The sequence below is a fragment of the Schistocerca americana genome, chromosome 2, assembly GCF_021461395.2.
Source record: "Schistocerca americana isolate TAMUIC-IGC-003095 chromosome 2, iqSchAmer2.1, whole genome shotgun sequence".
Lineage (NCBI taxonomy): Eukaryota > Metazoa > Arthropoda > Insecta > Orthoptera > Acrididae > Schistocerca > Schistocerca americana.
In genome coordinates, this window is record NC_060120.1 from 977,040,467 (window position 1) to 977,064,345 (window position 23,879).

The following is a 23,879-nucleotide window of genomic DNA, read 5'->3' on the forward strand; positions in this document are numbered from 1 at the left end:
GGCTCCACGCATACGCACTTCCTGCCTAAGACTGGCATAAATAGGGGGCTCTGGTCCTGCCTTAGCAGTGTGTTCGTCGCAACTGAAGATGTCGGCGAGTTGCGGTGATGAAACATTGTGGAGTTTTCACTATGACTTCCGACGTTTATCCCAAGAACCATATACATAACATGTCCGTCGGGAAAGCCTCAAGCAACCCGGGATGACCATGGATTGGAGAAATTAGTAAAATCTTTAAATTGAGTTGAATGATTGTCAAAAGTTAATTTTTATAAGAAAGGTTATTATTAAGAGACTTCTTTTTAAAAGCATATACATGGGACTTGATATAACAATACTACATATGCGCGAGGCAGCTTTTACCTTTTACCACAACGCACAGGCACCGCCATCGCTCCCCACGATCGGTCTCGCGAACCCGACACACCAGACTCCTAGCTACTACTGCTGCAACTGCCACACAGTTCCTATTGCTGACAACACTGCTCTCTGGTCTGAGATTCTCTTATAGCTTACATATCGCAGGCAAAGCATGATCAATCCTTCGAAATTATATCTGCTCGAGTGCGCTAGCAACAAATTCCTTAATCATGGACCTCTTACAAATTCGGAGACCGTAGTTTGACAGTGAGAGGTCTTTTTTTTCCCGTGATAGTGAATGTATACTTCCGTGCCGTGTGGCAAGTTTCGTCGGCGGAACGGGAGGCCATTGTCGTCTCTATCGCCTGCGACGCGTTGCGCTTTCTGCTGACGACACCGGAGTGCAGCGGATTACAGTGACATCGGAAGTGGACGGAGCTGACAGCGCGGATTGCGGCGGGCTGACTGCGCGAGCGACAGCTGTTCGTTGCTTCAGGCGCCCCGGACAGCAGAGGCCGACTCAGCGGACGCCGTCTACGGAAAGCTGACTGCACGTACTGTCAACTGGCGTGTGGCTCTTATTTCCTGCCGTTACCGAGTAACAGCGCGGCAAACTGTGGAACAAATCACAGAGCGTACTGCGCTTGACGGAACTGGTTGCACTCAGTTTATTTATTTATTTATTGTTCCGTGGGACCAAATTAAGGAGAAGTCTCCATGGTCATGGAACGAGTCAATACATGAAATTATAATACTATAGTAGAAACAGATAAAATGAAATACAAGAAAGGTATTCAGGCGACAATTCGTAAGTTTAAATAAAGAAAATCAACAATGTAACACTGGAATTTGCTTAATTTTTCAGCTCTTCCAGGAGCTCCTCGACAGAACAGAAGGAGTGAGCCATGAGGAAACTCTTCAGTTTAGACTTAAAATCGTTTGGGCTACTGCTAAGATTTTTGAGTTCTTGTGGTAGCTTATTGAAAATGGATGCAGCAGAATACTGCACTCCTTTCTGCACAAGAGTCAAGGAAGTGCATTCCACATGCAGATTTGATTTCTGCCTAGTATTATCTGAGTGAAAGCTGCTAACTCTTGAGAATAAGCTAATATTGCTAACAACAAACGACATTAAAGAAAATACATACTGTGAGGGCAATGTCAGAATTCCCAGACTATTGAATAGGGGTCGACAAGAGGTTCTCGAACTTACACCACATATAGCTCGAACAGCCCGTTTTTGAGGCAAGAATACCCTTTTTGAGTCATAACAATTACCCCAAAAAACAATCCCATATGACATAAGCGTATGAAAATATGCGAAGTAGACTACTTTTCGTGTTGAACTGTCACTTATTTCAGATACTGTTCTAATGGTAAATAAAGCAGCATTTAGTTTCTGAACAAGATTCTGATCATGGGCTTTCCACAACAGCTTACTATCTATCCGAACGCCTAGGAACTTGAACTGTTCCGTCTCGCATATAATATGCCCATTCTGTCTGATCAAAATATCAGTTCTTCTTGAATTGTGAGTTAGAAACTGTAAAAACGGAGTCTTACTGTGATTTAACATCAAATTTCTTTCCACAAGCCACGAACTTATTTAATGAATTACGTTATTTGATAATATTTCAATATTACACACAAGATCATTCACTACCAAGCTGGTGTCATTAGCAAACAGAAATATTTTTGAATCACCTATAATACTGCAAGGCATATCATTTATACAAATAAGAAACAGCAGCGGCCCCAGCACCGACCCTTGGGGAACGTTCCACTTAACAGTGCCCCATTGGGACTGAACATCACTACCACTCTCAATATTGTGGAGAATTACCTTCTGCTTTCTGTTCTTAAAGTAAGAGGCGAACCAATTGTAAGCTACTCCCCTTACTCCATAATGGTCCAACCTCTGCAGTAATATTTTGTGGTCAACACAGTCAAAAGCCTTCGTTAAATCAAAGAAAACACCTAGCGTTCGCAACCTTTTATTTAATCCGTCCAAAACCTCACAGAGAAAAGATAATATAGCATTTTCGGTTGTTACACCATTTCTAAAACGAAACAGTACATTTGACAGCAAATTATATGAATTTAAATGCTCCACTAACCTTGTATATACAACCTTCTCGATAACTTTAGCAAACACCGATGGCATAGAAATAGGTCTATAATTGTCAGCATTATCCCTATCGCCCTTTTTATAAAGTGGCTTCACTACCGAGTACTTTAATCGGTCAGGAAACTGACCACTCCTAAAGGAAAAGTTACAGATATGGCTAAGTACTGGGCTGACAGACGAACTGCAAGCGCAACGGATCCAGAATTTGGGAATTGGATGCCGTACAGCAAATTTCGTCCAGTGTGTGCTCTCTTTGCATCACTCTGTGAAGCATTTGGGACGTGTGCATCGGCTTTTGACTATGTCAAGCTCCACGTCAGCGAGTATTCGCGGACACTTGAGCATACAACCTGGTCCACGCTGGCGGCAGCCGCTGCTACTTTTGAAAATGCCGAACGTGCTCCCGGAATCAATGTGAGCCACACATCAGACGGAGGAGGGAGTGACGCAACTCAGACGGGCGGGACCACGGGGGCATTAAGACGAGTGGTACCCAGCAAAGAGTTAATTCTCAAAAGAAATAAAATGGAAACTAAAATGACAAGCGCTCTAGATGAGAGTGGAGTTCCAGAGTGAAATAAAACAGCCGGCCGAAGTGGCCGTGCGGTTAAAGGCGCTGCAGTCTGGAACCGCAAGACCGCTACGGTCGCAGGTTCGAATCCTGCCTCGGGCATGGATGTTTGTGATATCCTTAGGTTAGTTAGGTTTAACTAGTTCTAAGTTCTAGGGGACTAATGACCTCAGCAGTTGAGTCCCATAGTGCTCAGAGCCATTTGAACCATTTTTTTTAAATAAAACAACAAAGAGCGTCAACCACAATTGCATCACAGGTTAGGGACAAAATTTGGGCACTCACCCTAGGTCAAGCAAGGCTTTATGGTTAAAATGAAGAGCTCAGAACCGAAAACGCCAGACTCAGAAAAGAACTAGCTGATTACCGTAACTCAGATAATAAACTGTATGACAAGGTATCCCTGTCATCTGCCACTCGTGTATGGGGTCCTATAGCCACGTAACGCAACAGGAGTGTGTTGCCATTAACTCAGCACACAGAAGCCTCAAACGATACACGGGCACTGTAGGTAGTCGCTCCTAAAATAATTCGTATATGTGCGAGACTTACTAATAGGTTGTTCCGTAAAATAGAAGTCATGTTAGATGTAGACACCCGGGTGGTTTGCTCCACGGAGTGGTCAAATATCTGTTTTTACGAGCGCCTGTTTTACACGTGTGGTGCCTAAAACCAAATGTTGCAACTTTCGTTAACATGGTGGAGTGAAGTTACCGGATTTTTCGTAACATTTTTAATAGTGAATGTGACATTGCAGGTGTCAATGAGTTCATGCGGAGGAAAATCAAACTGTACAGGAAGAGACGCCTATAACCCTCATCTGTTTAAATTACTGTTTCAGAAACTTTCGTAATTACATCTACCTAGATTACCCGTGTTGAGAGAAAAAGTGCGAAGTTATGACTGGTGGAAAATTATTGAAATCATTTTGAAGACTTGCAATGGCTAGAAAACTTACAATGCGTAAAGACATGAAAATTTTTCCGCACAGAATTAGTGAAAGCTCTTTCATTAAGGATCCCATTGTCCACTGCGCATTGTGCACGACAGCATTTGTCTCACTAGAGAGTATGGCTAACCCTGTTAACATAGTGCATAGATGTCTAATTTATAGGGTTGTTGCTAATGTCTTCATCTAAGTCGTCAGAATAGGTAATTTGTGCGTCTTTTCCCACCTAATAAACATCAAATTTGATTTTCTTCAGTTTAATGAATAAAATAACGTACTGCTCAGTAAAATATTTCTTAATTTCATCCACCTTACATTGTCTTCTCCACATGAACCACCATTGGTAAAATTTAGAGGCAACCTGACCACCCATCACGATATAGATGCATGACATTGTTGACATGCCGCGAAACCCAATTGTGAAATCGGAAACCATTCAACTCAAACATCATTCCTAGGCGCTATATCAGAGTGTTTACGTAACAGACCACATGCTTTTTGTGACGTCTGTTTGCTGCAGAATCTTTTAACATATTCTCTGTTCGAATATAATAAACTTTCTTGAGACTGAGAAGCTTGTGTCCACGAGTCAGTATGGTTTTAGAAAGCATAACTCGTGCCAAATTCAGGTCACCCTTATCTCAAATGATGTACTGCGAACAATAGATGAAGGGAAACAGGCAGCTTCCATATGCACCAGATGCCCAGGAACGCATTCAGCGCCTGGAACAAGAAATAGCGGAACTCAGATCCGAAAATCAGAGACTAAAGTCAGAAAATAAGCTCCTCTCACTCTCATCTGCAGCGGTTGCGGCTGCCGGTCCGATTGCAAAACCTAAAAGCAAAGTGCAGGAACGCGTTCAACAAACAAAAGCTACACAGTCCTGCAAACTTTTCTTTAAATCAGAAACCAACCAAGATGCGAGAACCATTACAGAAACCATCACTAAAACAATTGCCCTCAAGCAAGACAAATTAAAAATGAAATCAATCAGGTCAACAGGAAACAGCGTAATAATTGAAACAGAATGACAAGTAGACAAGAAAAAGATGATAGAAAAAACAGCACAGTTTAAGGACATTAGGTGTGAAGAACCGAAGAAGCTCAGACCCCTGCTGCCAATGCACCATGTCTCAACGTATTTAACTGACCAGGAATTCATTTAAGAGCTCTACGAAATAAACCTGTGTGAACACATTACTAAAGACGAGTTCGATAATGAGGTTAAAATAAAATTAAAAACAGGACCAAAGGGCAAAAGCACTGTAACCAATATTCTAGAAGTGTTGCCGAGAGTACGATTACTGCTGTTTCAAAAAGAAAGGGTTTTTATTCAATTTCAATCTTTGTATATCAACGACTTTGTTGCTCTACAAAAATGTTTTAACTGTTGGGGCTTCGATCACCCATCGAAGCGTTGCGACAAAGATCCAGTATGCGGGATATGTGCAAAACCGGGACACAAAAAGTCAGAATGCAGGCAGGAGAATCTTGTAGGCTGTATGCCATGCAAACACAGAAACAGAGCATGCCATAAGGCAGGGGGACAGACTGTCCTACATACAAACAGCTCTATGAAAGACAAATTGAGGGCACGGAGTACGATGTTCTGGACAACGTCCATTATTAAAGAGTGCTACCACAACTGTCAGAAACGCACCCCCCTAACACACGCAGGGACAGACGTAACTAATAACACAAACAGGCAAAGATATAAATCTCCGTCGACTAGGATAATAGCCAGTCGTCATAACCACGGACAGATGTATAAATACACATAACATGGACTACGAACAGCAGCATTTACTCATAGGAAGAGCCGACTGGCAAAAGATATTGTTGAGGCGTCGTTATTACGTACTGTTCAAGGCACTATAGATTACGAAACGCATGTACTGACAGATGTCCTACAAAGAGCACAGGAAGCAGCTATACGAGCAAAACCTGGGTAGGGACAGAAACAACCGTGGTCGACACAACTAGTAAGTCTAAGGAAGGATTCTGGGGACAAAAGAAAGTACTACCAACAAGCAAAGACAGCTCCTGAAAGACAGATAAGACTTGATCTGTATCTTGACGCTAAACGGAAATACCAAAAACAACTAAAGACAACAAGACAAGGCTACTGGACCAATTTTGTAAAAACTCAGCTAGAAGACAACCATTCAAGATAGAAACAGAAGGAGTTGAGACACCGACAGTTCTGCCAACACTAAAACAAGCTGACGGCACAATGACCAGAGGATGGAGAAGCACAGCAGAATATCTTCTGAACAGGATACTCCCAGATGACGACCCCGCACAAGACGAGCGACACCACGCTGACCTAAGAGAGAGCATGAGGCAACCATACATCAGTGACAGTGCAACCATGTCATTCGCGCAAGAAAAAGTCGCGACGACAATCAACAGGCTTAAAAACCGAAAGGCACCCGGCCCAGACAAAATACTTTCAGAAACATTAAAACAAACAGTTATACAAATCACACCTTTTCTTACTAACTTGTTCAACGAGGCACTGCTAACAGGCAGAATTCCAAACCTCTGGAAAACTGCTAATGTAATAATAATCAGGCAATCACAAGAGAAAGAACCAGTACATCCACCAAATTGTACCGACCGATAACACACTCGGCAAGGTACAGGAAAGGCTCCTGTGTGACCGTTTACAATCGCATCGTACTAACGCCCCATCAGTTCGGCTTCAGGGAAGGTACGTCAATAGAAGACGCCGTCAGCCAAGCACTGACAGTTACAAATAGCATCAGCGACAAATACGTGGCCGCCACACTAATCGACATAGCCGGGGATTTTGACAACTTGTGGTGGCCATCCCTCTTCGCCAGGTTAAGGGAAATGAGGCTGTCAGCTTCCCTTTACAATAGCCTCCTCTACTACTGCAGAGGCAGAGGGGCGGAGTGGAGGGCTGGTACACGGAAGGCTGTCAAGAGGATAACAAAGGGATGTCCACAGGGCTCGATCTGCGGACCAATATTCTGGGATATCGCAATCGAGCCCTGCACAGTGACGACAGTGTAAGAGGTGTACTGGCTTACGCAGGTGACCTGCTCGTAGTGGCGTCAGGAGCAGCACTAGAGACAAAAGGCACGCAACTGCTTCAGAAAACTAACATTTAGTGCAAAGAGAATAAATTAAAAATCGCTCCCAACAAATCTGTATATTTACTGCTCAGAGCGACACTACAGAGGAATCCAATTCTAAATTTAGACAATACAAGCATACAGAGGAAGCAAGCCACACATTATCTGTGACTGCATCTTAACGAAAAACAGACTTTCCACCATCATACAAAATTGACATAGCCTCCAAAATTATGCACTAACTAGCAAGACTAAACACAGCCCACTACAAATTACCTATTAAGACGATAACGATCTACAACACTGCGATATTTGAATCCATCGCATACTTCGCCGCAAGTGCTTGGGCTCACAGACTGAACATACATACTAACAAGAGAATTGCAAGACGAGGTCAACGTAGTGTACTCCTGAGAATTAGCGCAGCCTTCAACACCACGTCACTAGAGGCACTTTGCATTGTGATGGGGACCTGCCCTATAGACATAACAATACGTTATAGAGCTGCACCTTACTGGCTTCAGAGCAACAGGCTCGATAAAGCCACCGGAATTACTGAAACCAACATTATGAACAAAACACAAATGAAACAGTGGCGGATTCAAACATGGCAGAGAGAGTGGGATGCATCCGACAAGGATCGCTGAGTACACTCTTTCTTTCCTGATGTACGCGAAAGACTACAACTGAAACATGACGACTCAAGCCGGGGGATGGTCCATTTCCTGACAGGCCACGGGCCGTATCCAGTACATTTAAACCGTATGGGACTAACTAACGATGAAGTATGCGTATGCGGAGAAACTGGGACACCAGAACATGTCACACTGCTGTGCAACACTCTAGCAGTCTGGCACAAGTGAGACCTATACAGAACGACGACATCGCCAGAATAATACGTAATCCCGATGACTGGAACACAACAAATAGCGTAGGCGTAGACAAACACAAACAAGACAAGAAACCACGTGGGAGGACACAAACACGTCCACAGATTCCGAAACTGAGGAAGGGACATGACTCAGAAGGGATGAACATTTAAGGGACCAAAACCAACAATGCATGACACTGCATGCCACAACACAGTCACAAACAACACAACAATCATAAAACAAATAAACACCGGCACCACATACTAAGACTGTAGTAATAAGGTAATGTCGCTTGAGAGAAAACTCGAAGAACTTTTATTCCGAGGCTCCTCCTCCCCAATGACATACTGCATAGTGTTTAAAGTATACTGCACACAAGCAGTAATGTATTGTTCGTCTTATTGTGTGCAGACAGAAGTATATTCACTTCTCCATTCAAAGCTACAATCGATAAATTTTATAGATCAGTAATGTATTAAGTTACTTTAGGAATAATGCATTAAAGTAGCAATGAACTATATTCTATTTCTACTAACAAATTACAAATATGTGTATTTCTCATGTAAAGCTAAACTTCATGTATTCGACGTATGAAGTGCTCAATCAGTATTTAACCTGTATAATATGTGTAAACATGCATTAACACACACCATTTCAGAAGAGAATAGCTCGAGGTTGTACCGATACCCATTCATCTGAAACAGGTGGAAATAGGCCATTATAAACCAACATGCTACTTAGACTATATTACACATCCAAATACAGCGTATCACTTACCTCTACATACTGAAAATTATTTTCACCACACTCACTGTAGTGCTTCTTTTTATATTTCTTTGACATTTGCATTATATAAGTTATATTCTCATCAACTAGGTAGTAACAAATTACATGGAATCATTTTAATAATTGTTAAGTATTCAGTTCGCTGTAACTTCAGAGAAATCGTTACGTATTATGTAAAAAAAGCATTAACAGCCGTATACCAATAAGATTGTAACAATGAGAAGTCTTTGCTGTTAGATTCAGAAGCATCCGACCCACCTTACATTTCAAGGCGATGGGTTACTCTGTACTGTTAATGAAATAAATTAATAAATAAATAAATTATCTTCCCAGACACGGACTGTTTCCCGCGGACTAAGACCCACTCAGTGACGTGGATTATCGGGCACGCTGTCCATTACCTGTTTGGTGGCAGGGACGAATCAGCCCTTGATTTCTGGCAATATCTTAAAGACCGACATTGTGCAGTTGTCAAGAACCCTAGGGACCAACAATATTTGTCGAACTTTCTCCGGTGTGCTTTCCGTAAACCCCCTTGCAGCCGGATCTTACATGCTAGGAGCAGCTAACCTACGTTCCTTTCCTCCATTTTAGAGATACGATCCCCTCAACGGTTATTCATACACGCTTGCGAGAAACGTGCATCGATGATCTACTGATGCATCGTCATTACGTGTGTGTTCTCAAGCTGATGTCTCCGCTGATGTTTAAGGCGATCGATCGCCAGTCTTTGCGAGAACGTGCTTGTGCGACAGAGATGGGTTAGCAATAAAATAAAATATAAATAAATAAACATGAAATAAATTAAATTAATTTAAAAAATCCTTTCTTGTAGCCTCCTTTCCTGTTTGGTAGCTGTTACTGAGGTCTTTATTGCCAGAGGCCAACGCATGAAGTGGTGGAAACTCTGTTGTGGTTTAGGGTAAAAGTGGCGGTGGCATCAGCCTCTCCTTTTTTTGTAGGCTTATGTATATTTAGGCATGTGAGGAACTTATTATATAAAAAAAATAATAAGGAAAAAAAGCAAGCCGGAGATCCTGGGTTCGAACCGCGGTCCGTATACATTTTCAGTCGTCGCCACTGATTGCACATAATGTTCCGATGCAGCTGACATCAATAATAGTTCGTTCCCTTTCCTTTTCTTTCTCCCCCTCCTCCTTCAGTTTACGTGGTGTCGGGAGGGCGGATTTGGGTGACCAGACCAAACAGCGAGATCATCGGTCTCATCGGATTAGCGAAGGACGGGGAAGGAAGTCGGCTGTGCCCTCTCAAGGGAATCATCCCGGCATTTACCTGAAGTGATTTAGGGAAATCAAGGTAAACCTAAATCAGGATGGCCGGAATCGGGATAGAACCGTCGTCCTTCCGAATGTGAGTCCAGTGTGATAACCACTGCGACACCTCGCTCTTCCAGTTTACGTAATAAACTCTGTATAATCAGTCTTGTTCTTGAATAACTGGATGACGGATGTAATACTTTATGTTACGCCATTCCAAGTTTCTTTCATTTGTACTGCTTGTTGATTTGATTTATTATAAGGGTAGACAGGAAAACTTTATGGAGCGGTACGTCTGCAGTGAAAAGTTCAAAATATATTTAAAATGTGTTACAGCAGTTACGTTCATGCTTATTGCTAACTTGGAGATATTTGTGTGGGAATATGGATTTGAAGTTTAATATGCTAGCAATTTCATGTGGAAAAAACTTAATGGAAGTGAAATGAAATAATTACTCTTTGCAAAAGCTAGAATCTCTTACGAAAATTAAACTTCAGATTTCACACAGGGAGGAACAGGATCTTCTAACGCAGTCAGATGAAGATACTGTATAGTGCCCACGCATAGACTGTTATAAGTAAATATCCGTTGCGTGTGTTTGATGACTTAATATCAGGTCCCCACTGCAGTTGATCTTGCCTGAGTCAAAGATTTTAATAACTGTAGAAGCGTTCACAGTCTAAAATGAGTAAACAGACAGTTTGCACACATTCCCTACCATATGAAGGGCTTATTTCAATAGTGGTAAAAGTCCATTACCTCCACTTTTCTGTCTATAATGCTTCTGACATTAAGGGTCCAAACAAACAGAAAGAAAGGTTCATCTCTAGCAAGAAGCCACATGCTTGAATATTTCTGGTATCTCAACTGCAGTTTTTTCATCGCTCATTTAACTTTAGGAATCTGTATCTCAGAATGAACAAAAGTGGACTTGTACCACTATTGAAATAAGCCCTTCATATGTAGAACCCCACAGATGTAAAACTCAGAACTCGTGAAATCAAGTTCAGCCCCAGTTTCAGTAATAGCTATCTCGTAGCAGTAAAAACCTCACTAAGCCATGTAGACCAGCAATAGCCAACCGTTTTTACCTACCGCCGACTTCTGTAACACAGTTAGTGGTAAAGTTTTCTAACAGTCCACCGGTTCCTCAGTAACGATGATTTATAAAGCTAGGATGTAACTTTGCTTTATAAAATTTATGAGGCAGAGCTACAGTAAATCGAAGCACGAAATACTTTACGTCAAAATTTTATGAAAAGGTAAGGAAAATATTTTTAAAACCTCTACCGCGTGCTACCAATCATGAAAGCTGGTGCGCCGACTAGTGGATGGTAGGAATGAGGTTGACTACCACTAGGCTAGACAGTATTATTTTATCAGAATTTCATAATGATAGCAGACACGTCACAGGTATTTATTGCCTTTCTTATTAAGCCGATAGGCTGATCGGGGATGGTGAACAGGAATGAAAGAAGTGGGTGGAATACGTTTGGAAAGCAAACCGAAAGGAATATAGAGGACACTAAGTCCGCTATCTTAAGGCAGCCAACAGCCTAGCGCGTAACCATGCTTTTTGTTTTTTTGATTGATTGATTGATTTATTTATTTTTGAGAGGTAAGGAATTAGGAAAGGAGATAGAGAATTTACATTTATTGTCTACAATAAACATACAATCACCAACAATCTTTATTTTGTAATTGTTATGGCCTACTTTGGCCCAAATAAACAAATACTCATCAGAGTTCAGCTTCTTCTTCCTTCTTATTTGACAAAACAAAGGGCTTATCTCGAACGAAAGTACCATATGGGACCTTGGCTAGTATTCCTGAGGCATCTCTTATACTCCATCTCTTCCAAGAAAGAATATTTGCATTTTGCCACTCGCAGATGATACTTATTAGTATTACTTAGGAAGCTAGAGCTTCTGGAACGGAAATACTCAGAAAGCTATTGAGACCTTGAAGAACTTTCCATACATGAAAGACGAAGTTTCCTGTGAAGACGAGAATCAAATTTTGCTGGACCCTTTAGGTATAAAGATATTTGGAAGAAAAGAGGATTCAGGAAACGGAGATTTACAACTGGGTGACTTTTAAAGCAAAACTTTAGGCTACCATTGGTTTACAGGACGCAATTAGACTTGGAAAAAAGAACGTCATGCACAGAACGAAGAAGGGCAAATTACACTGGTTGAAAATTAATCCTTTTTCTTACGGATACAGGGTTCTTCTGGTGTGTTCCTGAATGCTGACTTCAGGAAAGTTACTTACCGTGTTCAATAACATACGGCTTTGACACAAATTGAGAAGTTTTATATGGTACGCAAAATGTGGCTATTTTATTACTATGTGTAACGCCAGTACTGTTTTGTGAAGGTTTGCAATGTGACCTGTGAAACACGTATGTTGTGTGGCGGCGATGGCGAGGCATTGCAGAGTCTCTGACCAGAGAGCCTTTTATCGTGGTTAGTCTGTGCTTGACCACGCGAGTGTTACGAGCAGTCAGTCAGTCTGTAGTCGTCGTGCAGAGCACTCTGTCGGTAGCAGTAGCTCAGTTCAGTTGCGTACAGTAGTCTGTGAGTAGTAGTCGGTCCGCAGTAGTAGTCGGTCCGTAGTAGCAGCTCAGTGCAGTTGTGTGTGAGGAGTCGGCGGGCGTCGACACGGCATTCTGGTCAAGATTCAGGATGAGGTATATTATTTTTAAATGCGCTCAGCTAATAATGCAAATCAACTGTAACTAATTTGTGCAATAATCGCCCCAATAACAATTTTGATTTCAAAGCAATTTTTTACAAAAAAAACCATTTAATTGAACCAACGGTTTCCTTCGATTTCCTTTAAAGAAAAGTTTCAGTTAAATTTCAAAAAAAAAAAAAATTATTTGCAATGCATTTCCTTCAAGCCGTGGCCAACAATAAGAGCAGAAACCTGACATGCAGTTATACTGAGGTAAGAAATTAATTCTGACTTTTTTGCACAGGGCCAAAGACCGATATTTCGGTTTAATTGAATTTTCATTGTCATTGAAGTTTCATTAGCATTAAATTGTCTCTCATTATTTTCGTGAGAGTTTACATCTTGAGTCAGATTGCGATTCTCATTTTTATTGTCATTAAATTTAATTGCTAGAGAGGTTACGCTTGGCTCCATTTCTATTAAATATTGTCTTTTAAAAATTCTGCGGGAAGGTTACACCTGTTACAAAAAGGTGTTCTATTTTACAGTCTGTGATACAGTTACCTATATATTTCTGTAATGTCGATGCCTATACTTCTGTTTTGCATATCGTTCCTCACGCAAACTGCAGCAGTGGATGATAATATCGACTGGTGCCTGATTAGGTGAATTTCAAGGCTTCAGAAGGTTACATTAACTCTCCTGGCCGCCTCTCCCACGTCCATGGCAAACTTTTAGCGAAAAATCAGCAGCGGACAATCACAGATTTCACCAAAGAAGTTTATTTTGAGTACTTTTTCGTAAAGGTTGCGGATCAGAACAAGTCATGGACCTCACGTGGATTATGTTCGAGTTGTGGGGAAGGACATCGCCTATAGTCTAAGCGTAAGGAGAAATGTTTCCGTTCTTGGGTGCTAATGGCAAGGAACAGAGTCTGTAAATCACACTGATGGCTGTTACATTTGCTCGTGTAACATACGAGGACACCACTTTAAAACCAAAAACGAAGTCTTCGCTGCGTCCTGTGTCTCATGGACCTGATATTCCTGTTCTGATACCCTCGATGACGTACTTCCACTTTCAGGAAACGACACACACAACAGTTCTGATGAAGATTATCAAGTCGAGGACTGTCGTGTATTCATAATCCGAATGGAGCTATATATCCATAGACCCGTCGTTCCTAAAAGGTGCTGCAGGCCAGTAGCCTGTAGACAGCAAGCCAAGGTCAGGCAATGTGTACTCAGAGTAACAGTCATAATAATTCTGCTCCCAATTTTCACAGAAGACAACCACAACAGTCAGCAACAGATTGGCAACCAAACGATGATGTACTGCAGCAAAATCAGAGTGAATTTGTTGAAATAAGGGCACCAGATCCTCAAATCAATTCCCGTGAAATAGCACTGGACTGGCACAACCAGTAGAAACGCACATAAAACTTTATGCACTCACACGAGTAGAGGCCTACATCATATTTCACACATAAAGCCGTTCATTTAATAAGCTGTGTATTTTCAAGTGTATTCTTCTATGTATACTTTCAGTATTATCTGTTACTTTTAAGATGTATTTTCTTCATTATGTTAACAATAAGTATGCACTCAAGGTAAGAAACTACGACGCCACAATAAGCTTTCGAGAGACAGCGAGGCGAGAATGAAGCATTTTTTTTTCCTTTAACTTGACGCAGCTGACCACAAGGTAGGTCAAGGTCAAAAGCATTAGCGGGAGTTCGTCGCCCAGCTTAGGCCGCTGTTACCAGTTCACCTTTTTCGTGAGTGTGTTTGTAAATACTTCACAGCCCTAGCTGAAGCGTTCCTTTTAAGAGAAAAACAGATTTACTACCTTGTGGAAAGAAGTGGTCGCTGTTTTCTCCAGGGAAGAAATTCCTCTCTCTCTCCACTTTTAAACAATAAAGAATACTCAGTTGTTGTAGCGTTAGCTTCATAAAAAAGTCCACAGCTTACTAAGTGTTGAAATGATTATTCTCACAGATTACGAAATGTTACGTATAAAAACTTCCACTTGCTAAAGCATAATGTTAGTTTTCGAACACTCCAGAAGTTGATGCATAATCTTATCAATTGTATGGGCTGCCAGTAGGAACAGATGCAAAAATCACAATTAAAACAACAAGATGACACCAGTCACAGAAATGGAGTAGTGTTAAGTGGTACAAGAGGATTCAAAGGAATTCCTCCGTATTAAAATAAGTAAATGAAGGTAAGATGCGCTGAGCGTACATTGTAGACGCCTCCAATACTAAATATTTTTTAAGAAGGTCTGTGGAAGACACTTCGATTATTATATTATTAATAAATCGTCATTGTTATGATTATTCTAGGTTAAGCAAACTTTTCTAAGGAGTCAAAGGAGTTTCACAGAAATAGTTGAGGGCACAGCTTGAAAAAAGAAAGAATGGGGAGGAAATGTAACAATTGTGGAGAAAGGTAAAACTAAAAATCGTGGAACAAGGTAACATTCAGGTTTGTCTCATATAGTTTTTCACTGTCACAAGTAAACATAGACAAATACAGCACTGTAGAATGTATAATGCATATATGTATACCGCTAATGAAATCTTTTCAGGTAATAATAGAAATCAAAGAAGGAAGGAAAGGACCTGAGATGGAAGTAAATCATACTAAAATGAAAGCAAGCGAACCACAAAAGGTTAATTAAAAATACGTACAAACATTTAATGTACTAACAATCTTTTTACAGGTAGCAGAGGAAACTGAACTTGGCAGCCAATCCAGAAAGAAGAAAACTTATTATTTGTTAGCTTAGACACTAACGAATTTCTACCTTTACAAACCAAAATGACTACAATAAACGTGCCAGCACAAGCTGCAACGTAAATCATGAATGTGAAAATAAGAATTTTATGTAACATTTATACTACAGTTAGCATAACAACTAATCAATTTTTTTTCAATTGAAAAGACAAGAGAGAACATATGTTGAACAGTATTCCGTAGTGAATGCTACAAAGAAAAAGCTACCTTTACCAATCCCCTTTAACTACAATCCATATCCTGTGAAAAGATGTATCCAGTTTATGTGTAGTATAGATCCCTGTGTGTTTTGTGGCAGTTAGGGCTATGGTGGTGCACTTACGATCATACAAATAATTGTTAAAATTTTTAATCAATATGCGCCAAATACTGCCTGTGCAGACCAATAATTTTTTTTAGCATTCTTGCATATGGCTACCTCAAGCAGCATATCCTATGTTCATGTACATACAAAGCATTTCTCATGCAAAATAATACTTTCGTGTTATTTTGTGTATGACACTGCAATATGCAAGGTATTTCCTAGGCAATATAAATATTTTTGTGTCATTTTTGTGTGTAACACTGTATAATGCAGCCGGCCGAAGTGGCCGTGCGGTTAAAGGCGCTGCCGTTTGGAACCGCAAGACCGCTACGGTCGCAGGTTCGAATCCTGCCTCGGGCATGGATGTTTGTGATGTCCTTAGGTTAGTTAGGTTTAACTAGTTCTAAGTTCTAGGGGACTAATGACCTCAGCAGTTGAGTCCCATAGTGCTCAGAGCCATTTGAACCTGTATAATGCAACACACTTTGTCTGATGTTTATATTATAAGGAAACACTGCTTGTGCAGAATTACTTAATATTCTACATGTTCACCTTAATTAACGCCATGAGCAGATATCTTAATTAGTAATCAAACAGTTCTCATAATGCCACACATATGAGTTTTATGTACAATAATTTTAGATTCATGTTAATATATTTGTGTCTCATATGAAACAATTTACAAACTTTTATTCATATAAGCTGCATGTGCACTTACTCCCTTGACTATCTTCACTTATGTTTACAAGAACATGTAAAGTTTTGTTGTAAAGTTGTTACAATAAGTATTTTCTGTCCATAGAGTATCAAGTAACTGGAATCTGCCATGACATAAACAAATTGCAAAATGCACATGCACACGTGACGTCTGCAATAATGATGTTACTTCCAACGATGGCAACAATCAAGAAGGTCTGTCATAATGCAGGATGTCTGCAGCAAATGTCTGTTCTTGAGTGCCAATCAGCGACCAATGCTGAGCCTTGCCTTCGAGAGCCACAATCACACTAGCCAATACAGGCCACTGTGTCAAAATGCTGAACTTTGCCTTCGAGAGCCACAATTACACAATGCTGTCTCAGAGAAAGTACACTGGCAATACAAGCCGCTGTGTCATCAGAAATGCAATTTCTCCAAGTAAAGGTGCCAGTGAGATAGACACTGTACATACTGCTGTATGATTCTACTACACTGTACATTTCTACATCGAGGTGCTAGTGATATACACATTAAACACACCTCTACACACCGTTTACAACGTTGCTTCTCCTCTCGTATTTCTACAGTGTGCAAAGTCCAAAACAATACAAAACTCCCTGTGCAGTGAACATTTCCTTTTTACAGAACAATAGCACTCTACACTTTTTTCTTGTTATATTTCTAAAGTTTACAGTTCGAAATTTTTCATGTATTAAAATGTACATAATTGCTTATTTTAAAAGGCTCACAAAACGATCACAAGATAATTGAGCCAATAATGAACAATCCATCTAACATTAACAGAACTTCTACATTTTTATGTATTATGTTTAAATATTTGAATTAAGAATTTTTGGCTCCTTTTGTCCTATTTGTACGTAAGTCCCATTCAAATTCTAAAAGAAGCGACAGGGGGGCTATGTAAGGAGTGTGTCAGAACTCTCCATTACAGAAAACAACATATCCAACTTAATGCTTTCTTTGCATTGTGTAAGCACTCAGATATCGATAGTAACATCGTGAGGGCGAAATATGGGCGCGTGATTCTAAGCATTTTTGTGAGACGAGGTCTGTCTATGAGGGTGGAAGAATAGTGTCGCTCGAGAGCTCGGAGACAGAAGATATCACGCTGCCCTCACGTTGGTGATGGCAGATCTTACCACACTCAAGGTCTGATTTCATTTGTATAGCCAGGAGAGGTATAGATCGCTTATATACGCTTGAAGATGGAATTGAAGGTAAAATTCGCAAGCTTAGTGCAAAAGAAATTGCTCGTGATTGTTAGTCTCGTTTTGCAATAATTTCTTGTTTTGCCTGCCAGTGAAAGAAACCCTCTTATCCTCCAAATAATAATAATTATTCTCCACAACTAAACAATATGCTGTGGTTACTAAATGTTAATGCACTTTTGAAACTGAACTAATTTGTTAATCTGGCACTAAGTCATTATTGACACATATGTCATTTGTTATTGTCATTATTATTATTACTTGTTCATGATGATTCTGAAGCTTCAAATAGACTTACTTAATGAAATCCCCTCTCAAAAGTTATTCAGTAGTTAACAGGACCCAAGCAATCTTGTCATTATTAATACTTGTTCATGATGATTCTGAAGTTTTAAATAGACATAATTAATGAAATCCCTTCACAAAAGTTATTTAGTAGTTACCAGGACCCAAGCAAAATCCTTTTTATTAAATTCATTCTTAGTAACAATAAGCTTTAGCCACTGCTGCTGCATGCTGCTGCGAATTGCTGTAAACCACATGGAAAAAGGCAGTCGTCTAAAGAGATGACTGCAAAACTTAGGGCCAGTACAGAGACACTGGCACATAACAACATGTCATGTACTCTAGTCCAGTAAATTCCGTTGCACAAGTCAGATTCTGTACCACTTGTAAATTCAGATTCAAATACGCAGTCAGATGGCTTATCCAAATATTAGTTTTAAGCTTTTCATGTAACAATCTGTTGAGAGCTTAAATGACAGTGAAACTGACACACATACAACACGCACACAGTATTAAGGAGGTTAGATTCAGTTTACTGATAGCTCAGGTAGCTTATCGAGTCCAATTTCACAGACGAACATAGGCAATATTGAAAAGTATGTGCTAGTTCCAGAAAATAAAGTCGATAGTTGCCAACTGCAAGGTGGAATGACTATAAAATCTTTGAGTAGAAGGATCTTTGACGATTAAGGGGTCCGGGCGAGCGCAGTAAAATACTTGGGAGTCGCAGCTACGTGCCCAGAGGAAGCAAACGTGTGGTGACAGCTTTAAGGTAGGATTCGCGCTACGCATTTTGTTTGGTTGCACACTGAGCAAAATTTAGCACGTTAATGGGAGAAGCTATATAATGATTTCAAAATGGGTTTGTTAGATAATGTTCAAAGTTAGGATTTGTATGTCTAAGGTTTGACGCAGTAAGTGTTTTGTAAAACTTTTTGTAAGAGTGATTCGTGCTACAAAAATGTTGGAAATATATATATATAGGGTGAGTCACCTAACGTTACCGCTGGATATATTTCGTAAACCACATCAAATACTGACCAACCGATTCCACAAACCGACCGTGAGGAGAGGGGCTAGTGTAATTGTTTAATACAAACCACACAAAAAATCTCCGGATGTAATTAACATTTTACAATGCAACAAACGGCACTGATTACGTATTTGTTTATATGTTCAGATGTGCTAACAAAACTAACGGGGTTCCATTTAAAAAATACGTAGGTTTGTGTTAAAAAAACATACTTCCGTGCATTTTTGTATGGTTTGTATTAAACAATTACACTAGCCCCTCTCCTCACGTTCGGTCTGTGGAATCGGTTCGTCAGTATTTGAAGTGGTTTACGAAATATATCCAGCGGTAACGTTAGGTGACTCACCCTGCATATATATATATATATATATATATATATATAGAGAGAGAGAGAGAGAGAGAGAGAGAGAGAGAGAGAGGGCGAGAGAGAGTGAAAGAGAGAGAGGTCAACGTTGTGTTTAAATCTAACAGCCTGAATCATAATCCACATCTTTTGCTTGTATTCAATATGAAAATGAGTAGTAAAGTAGAGTTACCCATCAATGATAGAACTTAAGGAAAATGAGGCCTCTATGCAGTATATATGTGCAGTTCATGGTTTGAAATGGAATTTGGTATAACTAAAGTCATCAGAGCAAAGTTATTTCAAATAACAAATTTTATGCCATTTCACAACTGGCATCAATCAAGCCAAGATATAATTTCGTTAAGTAAACATCAGAGCCAAAAGTTAATTTTTCAGTGCCATCTTAATGCCATTGCACAAACGCCATTATCCTCTTAAATTTGATTGCTGAGTCAAATACGTGTTTCATTACTGGCAAAATGAAGGAGTGCACGAAACAAGTTCGCAGACGCAGTCAGATGCAGGTTTGTTGAATAATTAGTGGTGGTTAGTGTTTAACGTCCCGTCGACAACGAGGTCATTAGAGACGGAGCGCAAGCTCGCGTTAGGGAAGGATTGGGAAGGAAATCGGCCGTGCCCTTTCAAAGGAAACATCCCGGCATTTGCCTGAAATGATTTAGGGAACTCACGGAAAACCTAAATCAGGATGGCCGGAGACGGGATTGAACCGTCGTCCTCCCGAATTTGAATAATTATTTTGGAACAATTTTATCTATGACACTTTCAATATTGACTGTAGCTATGTTACACATATTGGTTGCATGTACGTTACAGTTTGTGAATTCATGGGCATGATCTTCCTAATTATAAAGGATTTTCCAATGCTTCCAACTACACGCTTGAAACCAATGTGTACAGTGATTCTGTAATAAAAAGATATAGTACAGGTAAGAGTTGCTTGTATGTTCTAGAGGCTACCCAACCCTCACTGAAATTTTTTGGGGCATGTATGATGGCTGTTATTCTGATGTCTAGTTGTAACATCATCTGGGATCTCCTTACCTTGCAGGGGGTGGGTTCACAGGAACTTTATTTCTGTCAGATATCTCTGTGTGTGGCAAGTGGTAAGGACGGGTCTTAATGACAGAGGAAGTACATTAGAATACCACCTATTTTCTTATCTATTTTACCCATTATCTTTACATCAATCTGGGCATATTTTGTGTTTTGATACTAGATAAAAGACTGTGTTCTAGTCATCACATACATTTTAGGCGTAATAATCAACCTTTCCAGCGGTCTCATGGTATAACAGTACAAGCTAATGTCACAGTAACAACATAAAATTGACGATGTTGCTTAGTGGTCAGTGGTTTTTGTTAGTAACGCCTAAACCCAGATTGATTCCCCGTCACCATCTGAAATTTTTCTCTGCTGGTGAAGACTGAAAGCAGATCCACTCAGCCTTGTGAGGGAGGCCAACTGAAAAGCTACTTTAATGTAAAAGCAGCGAAATTAACACTCAATCAGCCGAAGTTTACTTCGAAAGGCTTGCATCAGGCTAGGTGGCATGACAATTTTTTGTTAGCAGCAAAACCATCAATCGCTATTTTTTTAGGTTAGAGAGCGAAATGCTACACTTATTATGACTACGGATCTTATTCTTTGCAAGTCTCCTGGCCAGTTCTAATATGAAGTTCTAATACGATTTAGATCTAGATTATACACTTGTAGATGCAGAAACAGAACAGTATGCTTCAGGATGGCTGGACTTATTGAAAGGTGTCTGTAACTCGTTTACAGCCCTTCTTATTCTATTCCTTATTTTTATTCATATGTGATTTCTTAGCTCCCTGATCAAACCTTTTGTCATATGCTGTCGACTTTCGCAAACTACTATGATTATTATTAATAATAGGGAAGGCCTTACTACACGGAGATGACAAAAGTCATAGGATAGTGATATGCACATGTACAGATGGCGGTAGTATCGCATACACAACTTACAGAATGTCAGTTCCTGTCATTTGTACTCAGGAGATTCGTGTGAATATGTGTTCGACGTGATTTGGCCGCGAAATGGTGGTTGGAGTTAGACGCATGAGACATTCATTTCGGAAATCGTTAGGGAATTTAATTTTCCGAGATCCATAGTGTCAAGACTGTGCCGAGAATACAAATGCCGGGCCTTACTTCTAATAACGAACAAGCAGTGTCCGACGGCCTTCACTGAACGACCGAGAGCAGCGGCATTTGCGTAGAGCTGTTAGTGCTAACAGACACGCAACACAGCGTGAAATAACCTCAGAAATCAACGTGGGACGTACAATGAACATATCCATTAAGACAGTGCGGTGACATTTGACGTTAATTGGCTATGGTGCCAGACGACCGACGCGAGTGCCTTTGCTGACAGGACGACATCGCCTGTAGCGCCTCTCCAGGGCTCGTGACCACATCCGTTGGTCTCTAGACTACTGGAAAACCTTGGGCTGGTGACATGAGTCCAGATTTCAGTTGGCGAGAGCTGATGGCGGGGTAAGAGTGTGGCGCAGACCCCACGAAGCTACGGAACCAAGTTGTCAACAAGACACTGTGCAGGCTGGCCATGGGCTGTGTTTACATGGAATGGACTGAGTCCTCTGGTCCAGCTGAAACTATCGTTGACTGTGTAACGTCGCGAGTGAATACGCAATAGCATTTTACTGCAGTAAGCTACTTTGAAGTACGGGTTCGTAGCTTTGGAGTCGTTGGCGGTGGTACAAACAGCTGCTTGTATCTTAGCGTGACTCATTCGCACCTGTCACTAGCCTAGCTCTGGCAAGCGGTACCTGTGTCAGATCGAGCGACAGAATATTCAAGCCCCTAAGAATCTGAATAAACTATATTAAATATTATTCAGTTTAGTTAAAAGTCAGTATACTGCCTTTACTTATTAAAAAGAAGATTGTGTAAAAATCACAGCTTTCTATCTGTCATAGTGTCAGAGTTAGTGAAAATTACCTAAAACACCTCAAACCGACACATGAAAGATTAAAGTCAGTTAGGATTCATAACAGTTTGTCTTTTACTATCATTTGGAATCATTACTGAAGTTCACAAAATGTTAGGTCAATTTGTTTGAATTTTCATAATTAAAAACGTTAACTATTTTTCATTTTCGTAATATAAAATTCAGAAGAGATCAGTATTTATTTAATGTGTTGTTGTGTGAGTAAATAGGAATGAGTGAGAGTGTGTCTGTAGGATACGAGAAAATTCGATATTATTTCATGTTAACATAACGTCACTATGTCTTGAGAAAGTGTTGAGCAAGCAAATTGCAATGAAAAATGTAATTTCCCCACCATGCTGATGACGTATGTCCAAGGGTACCTGCTTTTGTAAGAAGGCAGCCAGGATAATCGTTTGCAGAGTAATAATTTCCTAAAGTTATTTCAATATTAGCTTTCTTTTCGTTTGGTTTTGTTAAACATTTTATTAATATTTGCATGATGAAGTGACGTAAATGCATCTGTGGATGTTGATTGGCGTAAGGCAGTTTTAGCGCGAAAAAGAACTCGAAGGATTGTTTTGATTGGCTGGTCATTTTGAACAACCAATCAGGGTTAAGCATTTCCCGCGCATTGCAGGTTGTTATAGGCTGTGGAAGGAGCAGCATGTAGGGAGTCGCTGCCTAGTTATCGGACGTGCAGGTCATGTTGGACGTGTCCGTCTACATTACGAGTAAAATGAAGAAGTTATGGGTTTCTCGCGTCCGGATTGTTTTGCGTGAAAGCAGTTGCATTTACGGACAGATTGTGAAAATCTGAGTTTTTTGAAGTGATCTGTTGGAAAGATAACCGCTTGTGAATTTCCGGCCGTTGTAGAATTCCGCGTGACATGTTTCATATTCGTCTACGGAATGTTTGGCGAGCAACTTCTTTACTAGAAATCCACTGAAAAAGGACCGAATGTGAATCTCGTATATTGTAGCAAAGTGAAGACTGTAAATCGGGTAATAATTAGGGTTGGACTTAAGCACATTCCTGGCTGCCTTGAGTGTGTACTGGGCTATATGGACTGTGAGCTGAGGGCAGTGATATTATTCGTTAATTAAATACGGACTGATGGCAAGTGTTTAATTTTGAACCTAAAGAAATAAAAGAATTCGTAGTAGAATTTTGCCATTTTTCTAAAGAGATGAAACAATCGCCCTCCACCTGAAGTTGGTTATAAGATATTACAGGATAGCTTGCTATCAGAGTTTACGCGGACTTTGCAATCGTAAGTATTGACGGTGTTTTTTTCAACGCTGCTTTTAACATCGTCTGAACAGTATCTACGTATGCAAAGAAACGGGATGGTGATCAGACGCCGTACTGAGGTAGGTGGAATTTGTGTAGTGCACGGTACCACGGAAGACAGTGATCAAACATCTATGTCGCAATTATAACCCACCCCGCCGTAACTGGAAA